Raw genomic sequence first — 7386 nt, forward strand, 5'->3', positions numbered from 1 at the left:
GTCTGTTTTTTTGTTACGCTAATGCATATAATTTTTTTAGTGTTGCTTGGTTGAGTGCTACCTCACCAATTTTTTTAAATATTTTCCAATTTTTATATTTTTAAAAACTTTTAACTATTTTACAATTTTTTATTTTTAACTATTTAAAACTAAGTTGATGGTTCATGGTTTTTAAGGTTTATATTTGACATATTACAATGATTCACAATTATCCGTCATTTTACCATCTATCCTTTCAATGTAATCTTCCAGACTGAATATTACTAAGCATATGTGAAGAGACTGAATATTGCTCTGTTGATATTACTTTTTTGACGTCAAAGAGATTTTTTATTTTTTAACGGTCAAAATATTAATAACAAGTTCCTACACAAGACGCTAAAGAGTTTAATGTGTTTCTTTCGTTCATTTTGTGTCATATAAATATTGGTGTTAATCCCTTTTTGGTAACTTTATGACAGTAGCGCTCACTTTTATAATTTTAACTATTATGTAATTTATGATGTTTTCCTGCTCTTGATAAAGCTTTCATAAATATTTTGATAAAGTTTCTTAATTTTTGTGCAATATTCATTAATTTGTTCATTTTTCCTTCGGAACAATTTTTTTACAAAATACGTTACTGAACCCCATGCCTTAAACCATGCATCACAAATATTTGGATTATGTGAACTTCATTCTCAAATTTACTAAGAATGGTAATATTCCGTAATTTGAACATCTCTCCTTTAAAACAAGTTTTTAAAAGTGCGTATAATTCACATGAAAGGACTCGATACTAAATTGCAGTTAATATCTGCCTTTGCTGTAGATCATGTGAAATGATTTATATACGTTGAAACTGAAAGGCAAAATGATATAAATCAAGTAGAGAGGCATTCAACTATCTGTCTGATTCAGAAGTTTGTTCACCTGAAAGGAATGGATACTAAATTACAGTTACTATCTACCTTTGTTGTAGATCATGTGAAAGGATTTATATATGTGGTACTAAATTGCATTTAATATCTGCCTTTGCTAGGGGTGGCAAAAATACCCATGCCCACGGGTACCCGTGGGTAAAATCCGTCACGGATATGGAGCGGGTAGCTAAACTGGTATCCACGGGTATAATAAACGGGTATTTGACTACCCATTATTATCTGGACACAGACACGGATTGGATTGTATCCATACCTATGGGTACCCATACCCGATAATAAATTAAGTAAATTACTAATATATCTTTATATATCATATCTTATTACTTAAAGTTGGTACCTTATTGAAGAAAATTTTACCCCCACCTAAAAATCCTCAATAATAACCTATTTTTATTTTAAATTTTTTTAATTCATCTTATTAAGTTCACCGTTTCCACTTCATTCACATCATAAAACATATAGATTATATAAGAATCATGAATTTTCTATGAATTATGTATGATTTATGAAATTTTGAGTGGATTATGTATGGATGTTTAAAAGTTGAAGTTTTTTGGTAATTAAAAAAAGTTATTATTTGTACCAAAAAATAAATAAATTCAAAACTCCATGGGTACCCATGGATACCTCAATACCCACGGGTACCCGTATAGTGAGTACCCACGAGGATACGGGGCGGGCACGGGTATCATACTTATCCAACGGGGCGGGGACGGGTATCATATTATCCGTACCCATGGGTATCCATTGACATCCCTAGCCTTTGCTGTAGATAATGTGAAAAGATTTATATACGTTGAAGCTAAAAACACAAAATGATATAAATTAGGTAGAGAGGCTTTCAGCTATCTATCTGATGCAGAAGTTTGTTCGCCTGAAAGAACTAGATACTAAATTGCAGTTAATATCTGTCTTTGCTGTAGATCATGTGAAATGATTTATATATGTTGAAGCTGAAAGTCAAAATGATATAAATCAGGCAGCTTTGGTAATAGGGTTTTCATTGGTTTATAGATAGATATCAATTATTACTGGAAAAGTGTTTCTACAGCTGACAAAATATGTTTTCATTTGTTACTTGTGATCAAACCATTTTAAAGATTTAATTTTGTAATCTGTAATGTAAGAGTACTCTAAATATTGTATTATGGTTTATAATTATCTGTCATTTCACAATCTATCCTTCCAATATAATATTTTGTCAAATACGTTACTGAACCCACGTGCGAAGAACGGGTTTGTAACTAGTTTGCTCAAAAATAATAATTTAAAACCTCTAATATTGTTCTTTGATGGAAATCAAGAGGTGTAGTGGGTGTAATAATTCTCACTAATAACAGGTTATTCGGTTGCATATAGCTGTTATTCATAGAAATCAGCATTTTCCCATGATATAATGACAACTCAAAAGTTAACTACCAACTAACTAAAATATATTGTTAGACCTTTTTTTGGAGAAATTTATCCTTCCTAACAAAATTTTATTTAAATTCATAAAATATATACAACGTTGTTATAGGAAATTTTAAATTAAACATTTTTTGTTACAAATTTGCTTTAATACTCTATCAGACAACAGTCAGACCGGCAATGTTGTATGGTACAGAATGTTGAGCGGTTAAGAACCAACATGAGAAGCAAGTAAGCGTAGCGGAGATAAGGATGTTGTGTTGGATGAGTGGTAAGACTAGAATGGATAGGATTAGGAATGACACCATTAGAGAAAGAAAGTTGGGGTAGCATCTATAGTTTAAGATATAGTAGACAATAGGCATAGATGGTTTGGGCATTGATGATATGTCATCTTACGTTATTCTTATCATGTGTTTCTGTCATTATCAATAGGCTTTACCAGCAGCATAGGAGTATTATAACAATTGCCTATGATTTCGGAAAATTTGTTATGTTTTCTATATTTGAGTCTGTAATTCTATTCTTTCTGAAAACAAGCAATTCTAGGGTGTTTTTGATGTAATTCAAGAAGAAATCATGCAAATCGAGACATTTGAAGATTAGTGAAGAATTTGGGAAGATCAATAATGAAGATTCAAGAGGCATCAGAAGACTTTAAAGAGGGAGAAATTTTATTCTCAGGTCCCAAGACATCTTATATGGAAGCAAACACCCAAAAGGATTGAAAAACGAAGATTAATTCAGGCATTGGAACACACTCACATGTGGCCTGAGCATGGGCCATGCGCCTAGAGCATGTCCATACGCCTAGAGCATGACCTAGGCACCTAGAACATGAAAATTTTCCCTCACATGCGCCTAAAGCATGTGTTGTGGGCCCCGAGCATTGCTTAACGCGGTCCAGAACTGCTTTTAGCTACATTTTAGTGGGAACAAAGCCCGATATTTTGGGCCAAACTTTAGGTAGAAACTCTCCCTATAAGTATCACATTTCTCCTTCACTATTTCTCATTCAGAGTGTAGCGTTTCAAGAGGAAGACAAACACTTGAAGCTTCCAGGGAGGAGTTTCTCTCTCCTCACTCCAAGTTTCTCTAGGGTATGTTTTATATCTTTTGTAATTTGTCTTTAGTTACCATGAGTAACTAAATCTTTTTAGGCTAGGGTTCTAAGATGAACCTTTATTTTATTTTTTTGATATTTAATTTAAAGTATGTATTCAGTTATTTTATGTTCGCTATTTTGTTTTACTGCCGTGCGTAAGATTTGACTCCTCTATAACTCTGGTTTAGGCACTTAGGTGATGAAAGAGCCTAATATTGATATTTATATCTTGATATTTATATCTGTTTAACCAGGAAGTAGTTAATTAGTAATTAGTGAAACAAACGGAAAACGAGCGTACCTTGATAGTAAGTACTTAGGGAAGTGACATACCTAATATTGATGAACATCTGCTAAAATCAGATAGTAAGTAGTTAGTAATTAAGGAAACTATGACTTCATGACTTAAATCAGCCCAGTAAGTTCATTCTCTTTCCTTGGTAAGGTAGACGCTGATAGGGCTACCCGTTTTTAGAAATTATACCCTTAAACTACAATTTTTTCTACAATAAAGATTGTTGTTGGTGTCATTAAAAAAGTAAGAATTTAGATTATATTTTTTGTTATATTGTTGATTTCATTGAAATAGATAGTCATTGTTAATTTGATTTGTTATAATTTGAAAGAAAAAAAACATTTATATTTTTACCTTTAATCAAAATTAAAATTTCAAAAAAAAGCACCGTTCATAATTTTCAAACGTTAGCGTAATAAAAAAAATCCCTTTCAGCTTTTTTGGGCTGACTTTTTCTCTTTCCAAAAATGCCCTCTATTTTCAATACAAATAATTAAGGTGAGAAAAACACAAGAAGAATTGTGTTTGTTTTTTCTTCTTTTTAAACTAAGTCAAAAGTCCAGAGTCTGATAGAGTTTAGTGTAACACCCCGTTTTCCCAACATAAAAATTTCATAATAATTCAGAGTATTTAAATCATAAATGGAATGTCAAACACTTCTTAAAAGTCATAAAATGCATAAATAACAATTATCCTTCCAAAATTCAATATCATAAAATCTCATACTTCGTAGTGGAAATTAGTTCAACATATTAATGTCTTTGGCACGCAGGCCTCATCAGAAAAATCTCATAAGTCTTGGTCCAATATTTATTCATAAAAAGTCCCATCCCGTTACGTATCAGAGCACCTAGACATAATGTGAGGAGTCCACTCACGACCGTCTCTATCTTTGTTACCTGCAAGTTACCCATACGAAGGGCAACATTTTCAAGCAGAAGGGGTGAGATTTCTCCAACAATAATATTAAGTATATAAATCATAAATTACATTTAACAACTTAAACACTAACAATACATCTTAATAACAATTATGTAGAAATCATAACATCATAATCATTCATCAACATAACATAAAGCATCATAACGTCATCAACTTAAACAACTTCTTAATCGACTTCAACATCAACTTCATGAGACAATTTAACACTCGACTTGACAAATACACTCGACTCGACTATTCAACTCTTATCATCTTAAATCATCTTGAATATGCAAATGCATGTGGTACCAATCAGGGCATCAAGCCCCCAACATATATGAGCGTAAATAGGCTCCAGGGCATCAAGCCCCCAACTTAATTGAGCAAAAGCTCCAGGGCATCAAGCCCCCAACGTGGGTTGAGCAATGGCTCCAGGGCATCAAGCCCCCAACTTTAATGAGTATGCAAATGGACCCAACATCTTACAACTTAGAAACATCGTGAACACCTCTTTTGACTCCATAAACATGGACGACTTCATACAACTTTCAACTTAGACCAACTCATACAACCTCATGACATTAGTAGCCAACATTTTGGACAACATCTTAGATAGACTCATACAACTTAATTCAGTAAGTAACACCAACATGGCAGTACAAAAACAACATCATAATATAACATCATAAGAGGAATATCATCAACATCTTAAACATCTCATCTAATTCACATGAAATTCATATAACACTATCTCATTAGTTATCAACCTTAGTCATCTTAAATTAGGCTCTGTGGACAGTTTACAACCTCCTAACAACTTACATTTCCTGCCCAAGGGTCATCTCAAGGCTACATGTGCGAAAGATCGCAAGAAAACAATTTAGGCAAAATGCATCAGTTGCTCGTAGTGGCGAGTGGGTCTGCTTGCAGCGGCGAGCAACACTGGCTCTCTGGACCTCTCTAAATTACTTGCTCGCAATGGCGAGTAACCTGCTCGCAGTGGCGAGTTCACTCTACTCGCAGTGGCGAGTTCACTCTACTCGCACTGGCGAGCTCACTTGCTCGCGGGGGCGAGCAAAACCTTGCTTCTGGACCTCCTGACACTACTTGCTCGCGGTGGCGAGCGATGTTGCTCGTGAGGCGAGCTGTGGTTTATCAGACTCGGCAGATTCTGAAATTCGCAGTTTTTCACCTAACTCATGGATGTAACCTCAAAAACAGCTTCTAATAATCATCTTATGAATCATCTAAGGTCCGTTCATCAAGTTTTGTATCAATCTAACAATATTTCATGGTTCAATCATCAAAATCGGTCATAAACCCTAATTCTTAACTCTCACAAAACTCAACCTAAATCATGCTAAATCCATTTTTCAGAATTAGAGGCTTAATAGTATTGAGAGTTAGTCTCACCCTTACCTTATAACAGATGAAATCGCAGCTCTCAAGGTCTCCTCTTCTTCTCTTGACTTCTTATCTCTTTTCTCCAAAACTGAATGTACGTTGTAAAACTATTCTCTCAACCTAACTTCTCTATTTATAACACTCTTCTATTCTTTTCTCACCACTAAAATTACTCATCTCACACCACAGCCCCACTTCTTAGTATTTTTATTTTATTTTCATATCTTATTTTATTAAATAATAAAATAAGTCACACCATAATTATAACTTCACAAAAATCATATACTTCACATAAATCTTAAAATCACATAATTCATATATAAATCATGTAAATCTCTTAAATTCATAAATCATATAAACATATATATTTAAATATATTCTAAACCTCATTAAAATAATTAAATAATTAAGACGGGCGTTACAACTCTCCCCAACTTATAGAATTTTCGTCCTCGAAAATTTACCTCAAGCAAACAACTCTGGGTAAGACTCCAGCATCTTACTCTCTAGCTCCCACGTCAAGCTTTCACCAGTCGCTCCGTCCCAAACGACCTTCACAAGAGGTATATCTTTGCCTCTCAACTTCTTCACTTCACGACCTTCGATCCTCACTGGTAAGGTCTCAACCGTAAGGTTGTCTCTAACTTGCACATCATCTCTCTGGATCACATGAGATGGATCCGGAACATACTTCCTAAGTTGCTACACATGAAACACATCATGCAAATTCGATAAATGCGGTGGTAAACCCAACCGGTAAGCCACCGTTCCAACTCTTTCCGATATCTGATACGGGCCAATAAACTTCGGAGTCAGCTTCTTTGACTTCAATGCACGACCAACACCGGTCTTCGGCGTAACTCTCAAGAACACGTGATCTCCTTCTTGAAACTCAAGGTCTTTCCTACGCTTATCATGGTAACTCTTTTGTCGACTCTGCGACACTTTCATCTTTTCTTGAATCATCTTCACCTTCTCAGTAGTCTGTTGAACAATTTCTGGTCCTAAAATCACACTCTCACCTGTTTCAAACCAACACAACGGAGTCCTACACCTCCGTCCGTACAACGCCTCAAAAGGTGCCATCCTAATACTAGAATGATAACTGTTATTATAGGTGAACTCTATCAACGGAAGGTGACTATCCCAACTTCCTCCTTGCTCAAGTACACAAACCCTTCCAACGACTGAATCGTTCTTTCCGACTGACCATCTGTCTGAGGATGATAAGCCGAACTCAACCTCAACTTGGAACCTAAAGCCTCTTGCAAACTCTTCCAAAATCTAGAAGTAAATCTTGGATCTCTATCTGACACAATGCTCGAAGG

Source organism: Medicago sativa, chromosome 1 (genome assembly GCF_051527215.1).
Source record: "Medicago sativa cultivar Bolivia chromosome 1, Bolivia_mono, whole genome shotgun sequence".
Classification (NCBI taxonomy): Eukaryota; Viridiplantae; Streptophyta; class Magnoliopsida; order Fabales; family Fabaceae; genus Medicago; species Medicago sativa.